We start from the raw sequence: 18450 nt of genomic DNA, 5'->3' as shown, positions 1-18450 counted from the left end.
CAAGGATAATCTAAAACCAATCAGCACCATGGTTCCTTAGATCTAGAAAGTAGAAGAGGAAAAAAAAAATTGCTAACTGTATTACCACCAATGATAGTTGGCTTTCATGAAAAATCAGTTATGGCAAATCTGGGCAGGAAAATGCTCAGGGTTCTTATTTTAAGTTTTCCATTGGGGGTGTGTGTTTACATGTTGAAAAATACAAAAGCATGTTACAGGTGAGCAAACTGAAGCTTTCAGAGTTTGTTACTCATTTAACATGCCACATTCAGTAAGTGGCAGAAGCTGGACTTGAACCCAGGCTGGGTCTTCCCAGTTCTGCTCTGAATCACTGTTCTATATTGTCTCAAAAAGATGACAATTTACTGTTCTAGTTACATCAAGTAGGATTTTGTGCCAGATCTGCTTTTTCATTGTTTTCTGAAAACCAATTAACTTCCAAGCTCTATATTATTTGCTTTTTAAGCAATAGGGATTAATAATGTGTCTCATTGATTCCAAGACAAGCATTTTCCCCCACATTTTAACATCTCTGAAATTGAATTGCTTCTTACAATGATGGTGTATCATCATTTAATTGGCAGCGTTTTTCTTTCTTTGTGGCATATAACATAATGGTGCATCTCACAACTGATAGTATCTTAGATTTGATGAAATGCAGTAATAATGACTTGACTCATAGAAAGAACAGAGCAGTACGGAGAAACATACAGACAACCATGGGGTGTACTAGGGTGAGGTACATTGGGGAACATTACCTGGTGTCCATCCTTTCTCCTATGATTCTAGTCAAGACCCTTGGCTTCTCTCAAATGAGCTGATATCTCAGCTTTCATCTCTTCTCTGTCCAATATCTTTTGTACCACAATCAGAGTTTTCTTCTTAAAGAAGCATCTACCTGTAGTGATTTCCCAGCACGTCAGGTGAAGACCAGACTCTTGGCATGAACTTCAGGTGCCGCACGAGTCCCACATCTGCTGTCTGCCTTTTCTCTCATTACATCTTTCTCTCCCTCAGCTCCTGAGGGTCTTTGATCGAATCCAGTGTTTCCTGGAGTGTAGAGCAATGATTCAACATGACTTTAGGTGCTACACTTAAACACAGCATTGAATAATCTTGCGTCACCTCATGAGCGATTTTTTCCGTTTGGCATTCCCTCTCAACCCTTCAGAAAACCTTGAAGAGAAAGTCTTCCTTTGATGCTGGGAAGTCTTAACATCGTGCCATACTAGTTTCCCTTTGGAACAAAGAGGGCAGCTCAGACAGCAGAGTTTAGCTAGGATTTCATTGTTTTGTTTTCATTTATTTACTTTTATAACTATCTTAGACTTGGGGCAAGCAACACTGGGTTTCCATTTACAACAGTGACATCATATTTCCTTCTAAAAACAAATATATGTCAGCAAAAACGGAGTCAAAAGTGTTAAGCAAATACCAGTGCAGGTGATATGTAGAAAGGGTAAGAATTGTGAATGTGGTCCTTACATGACAAAAATGTGGACAGCAGTGACCTGTTTTGAGTACTTCACTTCTCTGTGTGTTTGTGCATGCTTTTCCTTAATTCTAGGTGCTCATTTCCCTATTCACTAATAACAGAACTCTTGCTTCCTCCGCCTTGAAGCATTCTCTGATTTCTCTAGTCATGACCATTGGACGTTGCTTTAAATTTGATTTAGTATTTTTGTTATTCTAATCTTAGATATTCACATGCCCACATCTATTGTGATTGGAAGCCTTTTCCTGGCATGAACCACTTCTCAATCCATCTCCATGGCTTCTCCCATGCCTTATATGTGGTTATAGGAAAGAATGAATGGGTGCAATAGAAATTCGTGTTAGCAATTATTTTCTGCAACCCCCCCCCCCCATGCTGCAGAAACCCAGCCTGGTTTTCGACAGCTCGTTGGCTTGGCTTGCATGCCAGCTTTAGTGTAAGTAGCAGTTACTGAGGCATTTGTAGAACCTGCTTTGTTCTTTAGCATAACTAGTTTGTGAGGAAGGTCGTAGAATCACCTGAAACCGTTCATGAGGAAATGAACCCTAGGGTGCAGCCAAAAGCCAGAAGGAACTGTGGCTCTGTGTGTGCCTCTGAGTGTGGGCTCACTCGCGTGTGTGTGTGCATGTGTGTGCGAGTGCTGACAGAGCAGTAATCCGTGGGGTTTAGAGCTGTACATTTTGGTTGACTTTGCTCTTCATCTAAAGCCCAAAAGACAAAATTCAGTGACCAAAGATAATGGTAATCTAAGCAGAAAGAAAGAGAGATAAATAAAATACTTGCAGTTTTTATACTTGAGCAGTCCTGTTATCTTTTTCAGAGTCTTAGATAAGGAGCTTTGCTCAGCCTGCATGAGCTGAGGCAATGGGAAAGTGTGCAGAATTACAAAGATAGGTGCTGTTTCTAGAAAGAAGTCTGATTCCGCTACCAAGGTTGTCTTCTGGAAAGAGAAAGGCGAAAAAGAACTGGTACCACTACACTACCAGTTAAGTTGGATTAATGGCGTTCTAAACAGCTCCTAATAAAGCTCATGCTTACTAATCTTATCTCTGCTAAAGAGGAATGGCGATGGAGTGTCAGAGCGCACCTGCAAAGGGGAGGTGATAAAAATGGGAGGCATTAAGGGAACACACCTTTATCTTCTTATAAGACTTTCAAAGCATATCTGGCTGCTTTCCATAAAAAATAAGGCTATAGTCATCGTATATTCTTCAAGAGTGTGACGAGGGGACCTCATGGTTAGCCATCTGTTTTCTCTTTTTCTTCTTTTAGGATTCAACTGCATTGAGGTGCAATCAACATGATAGTTTAATTGTTCTCCAAGGAATGCTGTAGTACAATCAAGACTGACACATGATGGTCTTTGGAGTGAGAATCTTTATTTAAAAAAAAAAAAATCTTCACCTCGTTGTCAGTCATTTACAAAAGAGAGTCTGGTTTTAATGATTGATGGCAATTGGACACGTCTCACTGTCCTTCCTGCGCTGACTTTTTCTTGGGTTTTCGTTGTCGGGTCTGGGGGAGAAGGGAATAGCAAGAAAACTCTCACACCGTTGGGTTTTCCTAGGGCCTCCCACGTGCTCTGGCAAACTGAGTTGGAATAATAATTTGATCAGTTTTACATTAAAAACTAATTTCTGCTTGTATCTTCCATATCCTTTGTCAGGGGACAACCCTGTGGTCTGCTGGTCTTTGAAAGAATATACAGCCTATCTGTTTCAGAGTCCATGGAAAGTGATTTACTATTCACGTGTTTAATATATGGGACAGTTGGTCTTGCGACAGCAATACAATTATTCTGGAAAAGAATTTTCAATGATGAAAATGAAAAAAAGTTAAAATAGTCATAATTTACTGCTCTAGAGTGCCGGGCAGCTGTTTGCTGCCTCGATCTGTATTCTAATAAGTCTTTTAAATGAAGAGATTTATGAGATTATTTTAATTTTGATGTCTTTTTAATGCTTCATGCATTTTTAAATACAACCTTTTAATAGTTTTTGAGATTGAAGAATTTAATTTTGTTTTATACTGCAGAAATAAATGTATTCTCAGGAGACCACACCATTATTGTAGTTCTTTCTTTCTTCTTTTTAAATCAGCGTATCTACTGCATACAGCTCAATTGCCAACAAGAACCGACAGTCTTTTCTTTAGTTGGGGAGTCAATAAATTAGAAGAAAAATCTTCATCTCTGTGTCACAGTGTAACTGGTGCTAATAGAATTTCTGTGGGTTCATCTGTGTGTTCACCCCCAATGGGAAAAAGATTTCTTCATGAAAATAACCCATGTTTATTTGCATGAGTATTCATAGATATATGTTAATTGAATATACAGTTGACCCTGGGACAATGTGGAGTTGAGGGGCATTGGCTTCCCACCCCCACGGTTGAAAATCCTCATAAAACTTTTGACTCTACAGTCAGTCCTTTGCCTCTAGGGATTCAACCAATGCAGAGCAAAAACTGTATTATCGCTCTGCGGTTGGGAAACTGCTGTTGGGAATGTGAAAATACTGTTTTCCATCGGTTGGTTGAATCTGCGGATGTGAAACTGTACTTACTGAAAAAAAACTCTATGTGTAAGTGGACCCGCCCAGTCAAACCTGTGTTCTTCAAGGGTCAACTGTAGATGCAAGCATTGCTTGTGACCATGGTATGGCCCAGTCAAATTCAAATTTTTAGACAGATCATTGTAGTGTGTCATAACTATAAACTGGTTTTAAAAATACAACATTATGGACAATATTTACCAAGAAGCATATTTTAGAAAAGTAATAACTGGTACTGTTAATTTTTTATGGTCCTTGCCCATAAAAAAAGCTTCCAATCACAATAGACATGGGCATGTGAACTTCATAATAATATATCACTTTTACCTCTACTATCCAGGGAGGGAAAACCATGCTGCTAAGGAAAACTGTTATAGTCGAAAGGCTTGAAGTACTCAAGACAGATCTTTTAACATGCTAACACAAAGAATTATCTCTAACAGAAAGCTTTCCCCTGGTATTTTAAGGTAAAATTAATTACATTTTTAAGTTGCTTTAAATAACTTTACATGTGTTAATTGGAGTTAACAGGGGTCATGAAACTTAGAGTTCCATATTGTATCAGAATGGTTTGAAAGGCAGAAAATTCTTGAACCTATGTACTATTTTAAAAAGATGAGATATTCAAATCTAAAAGTCACTAAAAATGCTGTTTGGAACAATGTTTAATAACATGGGAAATGCTCCTGATACAGTGTTAAATGAAAAGCAAGCAACATAAAACTGCATATACATTATCCCAATGATGAGAGGGAGGAGGCTTGCATGACATTAAAAAAGTTGTAAGCTGCAGGAAGTTGGAAATAAAATTTTATATTGGGGGTATGTAAAAAAGTTGATGTGCACATATGCATGTCACCCATATATAAAACATTACAACATTAAGGGTATTTATTTTGAAGTTGTGGATGTTAGGATGATTTTTCACTTTCTTTTTCATAAATTTTCCACAATAAACATATTTTTATGTAGTACCAAAAACTAATAAAAATACATCTAGTTGTGCAAAGTAATGCATAAAAGGAGCCAGAATTTATTATATAAATTGCTAAAAATCCTACGTTCTTGTTGCAAGCATAGGTGTTTTCAAAAAACAATCTTCTCTTAATCTGTATTTGAGGAGGAAAAAGTGCTAACTTCCTATCTTGTGACTCTGATCTAATTTTGAAGCTGGAAACAAGGACTTATCTGAGGAATAATCATAGTCTATGAACTTTTAGGATATCGCTGCTAAAATACAGTTTTCATAGTGTTGCTCTTTGCCCGCTTCCTTTCAATCATTTTTCTGAAAAATAAGTTAATTACAATTCCTATTCATTAATGATTACTCAAGTTTTACTATACCATATAAAATTCCAAAGCCATCCAAATTGCTTTCTCAACCAAAGGCAGGGCATAAACTTTCAACCAGTTTTGTTCCATCCTCCTGGGTCCTATTGGGAGGGTTGACACTATTTATATTTTTTCCTCTACTCTGCAGCTTTAGAAGAAAATCTACCACATCTCTTAACTATCCTTATTTGTGAGCAGTCCTGTCAATTGTAATGGCGTCTAGACCTCAATTTCTTGAGCTAGATAATGGGTCTAAGACCTATCTTACAGAGGTAGTGAAGTCAAAAGAGGTAATGCATGAAAATGATGGCATGTCTGCAGAAGATATAATAATTCTTACCATTAACCTTATTTATGTCATCATTATTAATAGTCATGAATGCAGACTCCCTCTAAGCCAGAGCTCTGATGCTTCTGTGTATCCTTGCAACACCTAATAATAATATCGGCTAACATTATCTCCGTGCTTATTATGTTCCAGGCATTTCTATCTCTAAGTACTCTCCATACATTAATCTCACTTAATATTCACAAGACCTCATGAGATAGATACTACAATCATCTTCACTTTGCAAATGAGAAACCAATGGCCCAGAGCATTCCTGTAACTCACTGAGGGTCTCCAAGCTAATAATTTTGGAGCTCCAACTCGAACTCCTTTGACTCTGGGCTCACCCTTCTAACTATTACAGGCCTTCAAAATCGTAAGCAAAATAAATAATTGTTATATGAAGCATTATTAGAGAGGTAAGAAGTTCAGTGCTCATGGAAATGTTGGGAAGTAGCCTTTGTTAGTCTAAAGTGCTTAAAATTGAAGCAAGGCCTGTTAGCAACAGGCTGACCGAACTCTACCTCAGTGTTATTTGAGCATATTCAAAATTTTACTAGACATATTTTAAAAATAAAATTAAGTTTATGATAAACAGTATTCAACTAAAAATGCAGAGAAACTTGGTAACTTTAGCACTTCACTAACAGTTTACTTATGCTGGAACTATCTGTCATCTTCGTTTCTTTGTTTTCAGTGAAATATATATATTTAAGTATATAAAATATAAATAAATATGTGTATATATATGGATATATATCTATATATCTATATATCTATATATAGAGAGAGACTGCCTGTGGAGAAGACAGGTACCTATCCATATCATTTAAATGAGTCATACTTGCAAGTGGATAACTCCATTCAACCTTGTGTCAGTTCTAGACACAAGGGCTTTTGAGTCTACAAATGAGTCACAGTCTACGAATAGTCTACAAACATGTCGAGATACATTTTAGAATTCTTTTTTTCTTACTTAGGACTGTTTTCTTTCCGTGGTTTTGATCTCCAGTTATTTTCCCTATTCCCTTCCTCCTGGTCTCACTCTTTCCCACCCACCCTCCCTCCTTCTCTTCCTTTTAACTTTGGAAAGTTCTTATAAGAACATTAAAGGAAAATTTGAAAAACAAAGCAAGAAGTTTTCTTACAGCATGCCTTTTTTATTCCTACAACATGACTTTTTTTTTTCACTTTGCATATTACATTACTTTTAAGAATTTTTTGGATTTCACACATACTTTATAATTATAGGATTGTGGTCAAAGTCAACAAACAATTTTATTCAGTATTGTTTCACACAATTAATGATCATATATTATTTAATTAAGCAGATGTCCATAATTTATGTAGTTTCCTCTTCCTGTTGAAGTTTTGTTTCCAATGCTTTAGTTCTTCTAGGTAGTATTCTAGTGAACACATCTGTGCATGTGGCATTTTTCTTCTCTTATATCATATGGTAAATTAGAAATAATGAATATTGTTATGGCTGTTACACATATCATGAATTTGGTATTTCTAGGTGAATTGAAGGAAAGAATGGTACAGGCTTTGGCTCCAATATGGGCCAAATTTCCTAACACTAAATTAAATAGCCCAATGAGAACCACAACAAAAGATGAAGTTTCTTAAATTTCTATGCAAACTTCTTCAACTAGTTTATACTGCACAAGTGGATTTTTATCCAATTAACCTCAAGTCTATTTAATGTTGAAAAAGTTATTCAGTGAATTTAAAACACCTTGGCCATTCAGTATATAATTTAGCCCCAAATTAACTCCTTCCTGGTTCCAAATTATTTATAGCTATCAGTTGTATTCTTTATATTAGCCAACTCTTTCAGTTACCTGCATAACATCAAAATTTAACAAGAGACTTTGGAAATGGGATCTCAGGATTTTTTTCACACTGACCAACGATCTTGTGAGTGTGAATTTTAGCTGAATAATGTTGGCGTTTTAAGAGCAAACATCTGGACATATGTTGTCTTATCTTTGTTTTGTGGCTATATGACTATATTTTTATTATGTGAGAAAAGGTGACTTCATTTCCTTGGTAGTTGTTAGTGTGATTGCAGGCAGTCTTCTATTAATAAACAATCAAGGCCCTTCTTTCCTAGCCTTGTGTTCCTCTCTAATTGTGGTGCCCTCTTTCTTCGTCATAGTTACGTTTGTGTAAGGAGTTGCTACATTCACCGTCTCCTTAATTCTGAATTATTCCTTGATCTGTTGTGAGCTTTGACTATACCACCCACTCAAATCGTTCCAGCGCTGGTCAAAGGAGGATTTTTATCAAACCTAAATGATGCATGTTGGTCTTTTCATATTTGACCTCTTAGAGCCTTTCACTCTGTTGTTGAAAAATGTCTTCTCCTTGGCTTCTATGATCTTGTTCTCTTTAACAATTCCATTCGGTTGCTTTTGTTGGATCTGCGTGCCTATCCCAAAATGCTGATGTTTCCCCAATTTTCAGGCTCCTCACTTGGCCCAGTCTTCTTGGGTGTCTGTCTATTTCTAATTTTTAAGCATGTATTTGTGTGCTGATGTTCTCAAGTGTCCCTCTATCCTTCACCTGTGACTTGCATACTAATCCATGCATTCTACTGTTTATTCTTATCTGGATATCCAGAGTCACCTTTAATTCTACATGTCCAAAATCAAATTGACTGGCTTTTTTTGCACAGATCCTCTTCATTTAGGTAATTGTACCACTGTCCACCCCTTATTCCATCTGGAAACCTGGGAATTATCACAGACACTTTTTCTCATTCACCTACATCTAACTGGCCACAAGGCTATGTCATTCTTTTTCTTGACTATCTCTGGAACTCCATCTCTTCTTTCTGTTCCACTGTTCCTTCCAGGGATCAGCCTATCAGAATCTCCTACCTGGTCCACCTGACTGTAGTCTTGCCTTCCTCCAATCCTCTGATTGCTGCAGCTAATGATCTAATCTTATTACTTTTCTTGATCTAATCCCTCCCCACATCTCCTTCCCTAGAAGGCTCTACACAGGAAGTAAAACGGTTGAAGTTGGATCCTTTCCACAATACTCAAGGTCTTCTGTGAGCTGGCATGTGTGATGTCCATCATCATCGTCTACGATTCCTCACTATATTCTTTATCCCAACGAAGCTCTTCATTTTTCCTGTTTCCCTGTGTCCCATGCTTCTGTGCCTTTGCATATGCTCTTTCTAGACTGCTCTCTCTGTTACTATTGGAATAACTGCTTACCTTTCAAGGCCCAGTTCAAGGTTCTCCTCCTTCTAATCTGAACCTTTACATTGGTTTCTCCCATTGTACTCTATGCTCTCTACTCTCAAACAGATTATCACACTGACTGATGTTTTCTATTTCTCCAGGAGAGTGGACATTCTTGAAGGCAAGGATTGTGGTTTTGTTTTCTCTTAAATAATGGTTATGTCCCATGATTAAAAGTAGTTTTTTATTTAAAGTCCAAAGAAGGACATAAAATCACAACACCCCCACCATTCATATTTATTTCATCCAATTTGCTTATGTGTCTACATGTAGTTATTTCTTTTATAAAATTGGCATGATAGGCCTTAGATAATCTTGTGACCTTTTAAAAAAAATTAGTTTCATGTTGTGCAAATTTTCCCATGTATTTAAATAGTCTTCAAAATGTAATTTTTAATGGCTGTGATATACTTGATAATATTACATCATGTAGACATATCACAATTTATTTAATCATTTCCCATGATACATGTTTAATTTTTTTTATTATGACAAAGGTTTGTTGAACATCCATTTTTGTTGATATTTAACAGATTTCATGAAATGGAACGGGACAAAGATCTACCATAATATAAGTCTAATTTCCTCAAATTTTACAAATTCAATCAAAAGGAGATATTTATGAATAGTAGCAATTGCCAGGTATAGTAAAAGCTCCATTAACTCTTTGGACAGTTTTGTTAACAATATTGATGACTAAACATGTTTTAAAAAAACATGACCTTTGTTGTAGATTAAAAATATAGAATGTGTGAGAGTGACTGTTGCTAAGAGAACTCAGCTTTCCCATTTTCTGATTTTCCAGTAATATAGCTTTTTATGTAACTAGTTCATATTTGTGAAGTGCTTTGAAGATGAAAGCTATTATGTAAGGGCAAAATCACTTCATAAAAATGTTACATATAAAATACGAAAATCCATAGACAGACTGTAAGATTTTCAAAGTAACATCAACTCTTTCATGTAATCATTTATAACCACCATCTTTAGACTAGTAATCCAGGATTCATTTATAGATTATTCTTGGAGTATTTTAGTGTTATCCATTACGGTGAAATTGTTTTTATAGTCAAAGGCAATGGTTAGGAATGACGTTATTCTTTTTAACCATGGCTATTGAAGTTGTAGCACAATTTATAAATAGGTGAGGATAAATAAAAATTGGCCATAAATATAAATCTTTCTTCCATCCAACCTTGCCACTATACAGATTGGTATTTTAAAGAAATGGATTTTATCATGTGTTGTTTAGGTTTTAAAGTACTAACAACCATAAATTACAGATCATCTACTTTCTGTAGCATAAAGAGTGTACAGACTGTGCAAGTAATGGACCTGGGGACCAGGTACTAAAATAAAGATTTTCCCTGTGTACATCACTAAACAACATTCCACATAAACAATGTGTCATACCTAAACTAAAGGTGTCCTGATGTTAACATTTGACCCTTTTATTCACACGATGACTTTCATGTTAAAATACCGCCTTTAAAGTTTCTCTGGATCTTCGCCCACCCCTTCCTACATACATACACGTATATTAGTAAAATGAAGTATTATTGCTGTGCACTGAAACCAAGGCAATCTTTTTTCAATGATTGCTTGTAATGAGACTAGCACTCTTTGCACAGACACATCTCGACTGACTGACTCCATCAGACCACCCTCCGGTATATGCTCTCTTTGGCTAGAATTGAAACTCAATTAAGAGCAGGAGCCCAGAATTGTAGCAGTGCGAGGAACCAAGAATCAGGTTGAACTTTGGGTACAATTGGCACGTCATGGTTGAAGTCCAGTAATTTTGCTTCTGTTTTTATGCCTTTCTGCTGGTGTTGATGTATATTTATGCACTAGAACTTCAACTCTGGAAATAGAAAACAAATGAAATATTTTCTATTTAACTTTTTTTTTCACTCTTAGTTCTTACTTCCCCATATACCAGGCTCCTCCTTCCTATTGTTCCTTTGCATCCCTTCCCCTGCCCCGATCTGGGCCTGGTTGGTTTCTAGGGTTATTTAAACCCAGGCATACGTGAAGTATGAGAAAATTAATGTTCCAGAAATCTTTTTTTTTTTGGCTTCTGACCTTTTTGTGCACTTGAAATTGCATTTAATATTTCATTACTACAGGTCTTTCCATTTAATTTCCTAGATTTTTTTCCACGTGGAAAAAAATCTACAAATTTGGTTTTGCAGTACAGAATTATGGGATCTAATAATTCTCCAGCCTATGACAGTTCAGTAACTGGTGCCCTCCAGCATTTTTATTGCACACAATTTTATTGCTAAAAGGTTAGGCTATTTGACCATTTTTTTTTAGACTTATCCATCAAACATTGCTTAGAAAGAACGAAAATCATGCACAATTTAGAAGGTAACGAATATCTAGTCATTTCTTTGAAAGGGGTATCCTTACATTCATTATGGGAAGAACCCTCCCACTTTGACACATAACAGATGGATTTGTGAAGATGGAAAGGCAGGTAAGGATGTCGCATAGGTATGTCTAGCACTTAATGCAGCTAAGCAGGCAGAAGTGAAGGAAATGAACAAGTATTTCCGTGATAGTCTTTCTCTTCTCGTCACCCATAAATATTTCTAGAACATTGACCTTTAGTCAAATGGTGAATTCTTTCATCCTGACATGACAAGGAAAGATCAGAGAACTCTCTTGCAATCCATTGTATTTTCCAAATGGCTTAAAAGCGATCAAGAGAACAATAAGATTGGAATCCCATACAATTTACAACTTTTCTGGTGATTGGAAAATGGAAGGATGCTTTGTACAATCGGCACATCCTTTCCTCTGCCTGAGGACTGACCTCTATCCATACCGTCTGAATCTGACAAGCCGTCATGGAGCGCTGACCCCTTCTGCAATCCCTCCTTTTCACCCCACACAGGGTTGAAGTGCCCAAGTGCCGTCTGCTCCACAGGACAGACAGTAAATACTTGATTGCTTTGGAGTTAACTGATTTGATGGAGGGCTCTTCCACTGTCTGTCCTGGGAAGTTTATGTGCTTATGTGCTAAACACATTAAAGAACTATGTATTACACTTAAAAGTTTGTTAGTGAGGCTGATGATAATATTTAATAGTGGTAATTTTCCAAAGGAAAGTAAAATGTATGAGTGTTAGGTATTTAATGTATGAATGCAAAACCGTTAAAGATAAGAGAGGCAAAATATGCTGTGTTCTTTTGAGTGTAAAGTCTCCCATTTTGTATAACGCACACAAATCATTTCTGACAGTGTTACTCTTAATGTCACCAGTAACCATTTGGTGTTGCAAGTCATGCCGGGCTTGCTCTGCCTCTCCTCCCCGCTCCCAGGCCTCTTTCCCTCCACGACCGTGACAGGCCCCACTTAGGTCCTTGGAGTTTGCTCTTTTTGCAAGGAACCCTCTTCCTTGGCTCTTAATATGGCTGCCTCCATCCCAACCTTCCATGTCAACCGAAATATCTCCCTTCGAAGAAGGCGTCCCTGCAACCCTGTCTAAAGTAGGCTTTCTTTCTTTTTCTCTATCACAACACCCTTTTTAGTTCCATAGTGGCTCTAATCTCAGATTTTAATGATTTTATTTAACTATCCTCCCAGCCCCCCACCCTAATCTAAGCTCTACAAAGGCAAAGACTTTGCCTTGTGATTTGCGTGTCCCAAACTTTTCCTGCAGTTCTGACATAGAGTGGGCGCTCAATAAATATTTGTTGCATGAATAAATAGATACACAGATGACCAATGTAAGCACAATTCCTGCTTCCACTAGTTGACACGACATTTTCCTTTTGAACTGTTTTTTTTTGGTCTATCCCATGTTCAACTCTTAAAGAAGCTGACTGATTTTTATAAAACTTGGTACACTGCTTGGTATAAGTCCCATCTTGAATTGGATTTATAACTCATTCTGTCATCTTGAATCCAAACGGTGGCAGATAAAACTTGACAAATGAGACTTGGAGCAGATTTCAGTACAGTTTGGTACATGGGTCGATGTACCATTTAATTGAAATGTGTGGAGTCTGAATTTCACGAACCCTTAAATCCTAACCTTAAGCTACCTCAACTCTATTTTCCTTTTTAACAATGCTTTCTTCAAAACCTAACATTTGCGGCTAGATTAAAAGTGTCTCGGGAGATGAAAATCCACAAGGAGTTTTAATGGTTGATATTAGCTGTTTTCTCTAAAACGCGCACACCCCGTAACTGGACAGAGTTGATGATAAACACAAGGTCTCATCATGACTTCTGGCAGCCAGGCCACGTGGGAAGATAGAGTGACAGGGTGGGGTTGTTTGCTAACTTTTCCCGAGTGAGTTGGTGCCAGCAGGCCAGAGATAGATGCAGATAGAAATACTGACCTTGGGTCAGTGAAAATGGAGGCTTTTCCCCATGGAAAATCTGTTCCTCCCCAGGGGTGTTAAGTGTCATAGTTTTGCCACAGGAAGCATTTTGAACGTTGTAGGAAAATTTTAACTCTGACATCTGGGATGGCCTCTTAGAAATCTGTGACAGCTTGTAAGAGGTTGCATGTATTTTTAGATTGGAAAAATACTGACAAGTGATGTTTTACAAAACATAAGCCCCTCTTTGGTTTTGTGTTGGTTTCGGAATGTCTGGGCTCAATGGTAGGTTCCTGTGCTAGAGAATTTGCATCAGCATTCCTCCGTGATTTATTTGTGTTTGCTACCACACAGCAATTCCCAGGTTCCAAAACACTAGAAAAGCCAGTGTCAACACTGCAAGCAGAAAAGGTTAAAATATGGACTGCAGACTTATCTGCTATTTGCATTGGTAAATTCTGACCCCGGTCTCCTAGAAAACATGGTCTCACGAATGGTTAACCCACCAAATTTTCATTTGATCTCTTCTTAAAAACACAGCTCACTTTTTTTGATATCTTAATCTTGCATCCGCCCCCACCTCCATCCCGGGCCTCTTTACCGCTTGTCCCTGCTTTCTCATTTATAAACTTGTGTGACATCCTTCTTTTGCTGTTTTCCTTCTTTTTCCTGACAATAAAAGACATTCATGTTTCTTATGGATTTGCCATCTGCAGACGTGTGTTTCGAAGAGACTAGAAATGACCCACGAGTTCACTGCTTACAGGCATGCCTATATCTACATGGAGAGGGTAAGGCTAATTTTTTCACAGCAATCTTACTTACAGCAGTACTGATCATTTTCCTTGCTGCTTATCCTCAGTGGTCTGAGAAATTCATTCCGTGGCCCTGCCAAAGCTGGAAAGGGCAAATATCTTTTATTTTCCTCCTCACTCCCCTCTTCCATCTGTTGCAGGCAGCTCTTTGCCTCAGTATCACTAGACTCCACTGTTTCCTCATGAGGTGCCTTTGACCGTTTGCCTCTCTCTTCCTGTGCGTTTGGCTGCAGGAGTCCGAGACTGGCCTACTTATCTCGTGGCCTGCAGTTCTGTTCCTCCACACTTGTAGCCTCTCCCTTCCAGGATGTAGAACTGGATCACATTTTCGCTTCTCTGCTGCTGACAGGAGGGGGGAGCTGCTCTTGGGGCAGGGAGGCAGAGCTTCAAAGCTCTACGTGCCTCTCTGGCTGGCGTTAGTCAGCTCAGACAAAGACTGCTGCTGGTGTTCTAGAAATTCATACTGGCCTTCAGCAACGTCCTCTGTGAATACAGGACCCCCTGTCACCTGCAGTTTGTAGGAAGGGGGTGGCAGCTAACGTTTATTCAGTCTTTACATACGCGGTACTTTACATACATTCAGTCCTCACCATGACACAGTCGGTATTCCCATCCACATTTTCCCATCTCATGGAGCTGAGAAAGCTGAGGCTCAGCGAGTTCTGAGGCTCAAGGACACAGCAGTAGGATTCAAAACCAGGTGTGTGTGGTGACAAAGCCCGTTATTCACCCAACTGCAAAGTCCCCTTTGGTAGAAGAATAAACGTCAACTCTTGGTGTCAGCGGTTCTCTGGATAAGGCTAAGGACTGCCGCTGTAGCGAGGACAAACATCTTTACAGAGAAAGACTGGATGGAGCACAGTGGAGACGCCAGCCCGAGTGAGGTTCAGAGACTCTGAGGACAGTAGAACTGGGCAGGTCCCGAGAGCTCATCTGTGCCAGGGGTCCTCCAACCTGGCCACGTAGTGCAACTATCGGGGAAGCTTTAAAAAATACAAATGGTTGCCCTTTCTTAACCCGTTAAATAATGTCTAGGTGTGGGGCCAGACCTGGGCATGTGTATAAAGCTCTCCAGGCCACTTGATTCAATGTGGAGCCATGTTTGAGAACCACTGAGTTAGGCCAACCCCCTGTTTGGCATTTAAGTAAATCCAAAGCCAACACATGGAGGGACATTCCCAGAGTCACAAAGTCCATGAGGAAAAGGCTGGGAGGAGAGTGTAGCTCCTGGTCTTTAGCAAAGCTGCTGCCTCAGGGTTTGTGGGATGAGCCTGGAGTTCTGTGTCAAGACTTGGTCAAACCAGAAACACAGCAGCTCGTCCCAAATTCTGGAGGCCAAGAGAGAGCTACAGTTTTCTTAGGTGCCCCTTCCATAAGTAGCAACAGTGAGTTTCTGAAGAGAGGCAACCTTCTGTAAAAAGGACTCCATCTTACTGAGTTTCCACACTCTCTGTGGAAGGCGCAGGCTCCTGAGTTCACACCTGACTCATGGAGTCTCTCCTTGCCCCCACCTTTTCCTTTTCCTCATAGGCTTTTGGGATTCCTGTTTCCAGAGCTGTTTTGTTGCCTCTCCTTGGGATAAGGCACTGTGGGGGGTGGGGACAGTGCAGGTAAGGGTAGATACCACCACTCAAAACCCCTTTCAAGTCTCTAAGCAACTTGGTTATTCTGGAGAAAGAGTATTAGAGACAGAAAGGTGTGTATGGCGTGGAGGCAGGGTGTAGCTGTTTCTGATAGATTAAAGGTGGTCCGTATATTTACGTGTGGTCTAACAGCATTTACGTAGTGGAGATGAGAAAAGGCTAGAGGAAGGTGATGAGAGAGAGTGGGGCCAGGTCATGTGGTCTGTGTCTGCTCTCGGGCTGGCCTGAATAAACTGGGACGAATGCTTCCCCTTTGTGGTTGGCCCTGAGCCGTAGTGGGGGCCAAACTAAGTGAAACCAGAATGCCTTTGACTAAATTGAGACTCAGATCACCATGGGTGAAGGGTATTGCTATGGAAGAATGAGATGCCAGCTTAATGCTATGACAATCCTCATACAAGGCTTCTCAGATTGAAGTCATTCATCTACTATACTTTGAGGGTCAGATCTAAATATGTCTCTCTATGTCTCTATGTCATATCTCTCTATACCAATATATCTATATATTTTATTTTGTCCTATGTATATACTATCACTGTCATTTACTACCCATCTATCATCAAGTGTCAAGTTTTGACCATTTTTGATCTAAATAAATATCACCAGTGGTTTCATATGGTTCAACCTAATATAGTTCTCTTGCTTTTTTTACTTCTAGTAAATCATTCATAGAAGACATTTTGTTACCATTTTAAATGGAAACTCAGTATCACGTACTACAAATAGAAGGATACCTAAAAAAAGTTAAAAACAAAACAAAACAACCCACCAAAAAGTTAGCATATTTTGCTAGACACTGTTGCCTGCTGAATGAAGGCTATGAGCCTGAAACCTGTTTTTCTTTTGTTAAAAAGTGGGATTAACAAGCCTTGGAGTTTTGAGGGAGGTGGGAAAGGGTTATTATCTCCAAAGAAGGACTTCCTCTTTGATGGAATCACAGTGATTGAAAACAGGATCGAAAAGGGGATGGCACATGATTTAATGTTGCGTTTGCCCAGCCCCCAACATCATTCACTTTCTGCTGGTGGAGTCGTCATCTCGCACTGTGGGTAACAGGGAGCCCTAGCACAGGACCCTGCCCCGCTAAGTCCCTGCTGACTCGGTGGGTGGGTGGGCGGCCCTGAAAGTCTTGGCTGCCTGTCTGCATTGTGGCTGAGTCGAATGTGTTGACGGGGCACTTGTGCCTTCTTGAATAATTATACAAAGCAAATATGCCAAAATTCTTCTTACTGCATTTATAGCTACAGCTTTGCAGGGTGTTAAAAAAGCATGGCATGTGACCAGTTATACTGTTTTTAAAGTGAATGAGTTTGATGTTTTCTATTTCTCCGTGTGACCCTGAGCGATTTTTCTCTTCCCACTGAGCTTCAGTTTTCTCATGTAGGAATTGGAGCTTGTACCACTTCTCCGACCCACTTCATAGGATTATAATAAGGACAAATGAGATCGTGGTTGGAGGAGATAGTGTGTTCAGGATGTAAAGTATCGCTATTATTCTCGTTCAAATGAATTGACTCATAACTTCCATGTCACTGAGAATATTCCCCTCACCTGTTGCCCTTATCAGCGAAAGTGAACTATTAAGAGGAAAAACGTTTCCTTCATCCCTGATCTGAGTTTGAACATGAGGAGGGAAGCTGTTAGATTTTAATTCTGTTTAAACTTTGATGGCTTTTTGTCTGAGTGTCAAAGTAATCTGTGTGCTCAATTAAAGCATTTACAAAACAGAAATACACAAAAAGAAGGAAGTAGTGATTACCCACCTTCTCACCATTCCCTTCTGGTCTTTTTCCCTCGTTAATGCTGATATCAACTTACATATATCTTTCAATTCCGTGGCCTCAGGAAGAGATAATAAGCTTGCCCAGGCTTCAGTCTCCTTTTGAAGTGGCACTTGTCAGAGCCAGCTGGGGTGCTAGCGGGGGGTTGAAGATGGCAGAGTGAGTCCCAGCGATGTGAGGCTTGTCTGCATTCCATTGTCAGGAGAGTTTGTGTGTCTTCTCATCACAAAGGAGAGAACAAAATGGAAAGAAACTGAGTCAACAGGCCACCAGAAAATGACCACTTCCTAACCGTTCCCTCTGTTTCTTTTGCATCTCCCAGTGGATATGCTTCATTCTGCTTTTTGTTCTAGGGAAAGTTCTGTCTTTCATGCATATTAGGTTTCAACTACTTCCCTTTAGTGTAGTGCTCAAGAAATTAATTAAAATACTAATCAGTTTATTGCACAGCCTATCGGGAACAGGACACTTAAAGGTCTTTTTCCATTTCGATGGTATAAATTATACGATACAAATGTATAGAGAAATATGTTAATATTAAAAACAAAACCTCGTTCAGAGGATTTGCCTTAAAATCACCAAGTTCCATCTTGAAGAAAAAAAGCCCCCAAATTAGATTCCATTATTGTTGGAATCTTAGTTACCCAACTTCAGATAAGAATATAGAAAAAAGAAAACTAGAAGTGATATCAGGGAAAAGGGGAGAGATTAAAAAAAAAAAGTTCTAAATTTGCATGCAGGTTTCCATGACTACAAAATATCTTTATCACTTATTGAAAGTATCTGTTAACCTTCTGTGGCTGTCCCATCCATAGCTATATTTCAGGATTGCTATCCTAACATCGTATAGTGCTTCAAAATTGCCCTTTTAACAGATTGCTGCCTCTGAGTTGGGAGTCCTCAAGTTCTTAT

At 38.9% G+C, this 18450-nt stretch overlaps 1 protein-coding gene and 1 long non-coding RNA gene across 4 annotated transcripts in view; one reads left to right on the top strand and one right to left on the bottom strand.

Annotated features, from left to right (window-relative positions):
* PPARGC1A (PPARG coactivator 1 alpha) overlaps positions 1-18450 on the top strand; it is a 627593-nt gene that overhangs the window by 69707 nt on the left and 539436 nt on the right. The window lies entirely within an intron of this gene.
* Positions 6866-17821, bottom strand: LOC109453834 (uncharacterized). Its single transcript, XR_002138389.2, has 3 exons — positions 17521-17821; positions 14125-14622; positions 6866-10825 (listed from the first exon to the last, which is right to left on the bottom strand). It is a non-coding gene; the product is annotated as an uncharacterized LOC109453834 (long non-coding RNA).

This window comes from Rhinolophus sinicus, linkage group LG02 (genome assembly GCF_036562045.2).
Source record: "Rhinolophus sinicus isolate RSC01 linkage group LG02, ASM3656204v1, whole genome shotgun sequence".
Taxonomy (NCBI): Eukaryota; Metazoa; Chordata; class Mammalia; order Chiroptera; family Rhinolophidae; genus Rhinolophus; species Rhinolophus sinicus.
This window is presented reverse-complemented; position numbering and strand designations above follow the sequence as displayed.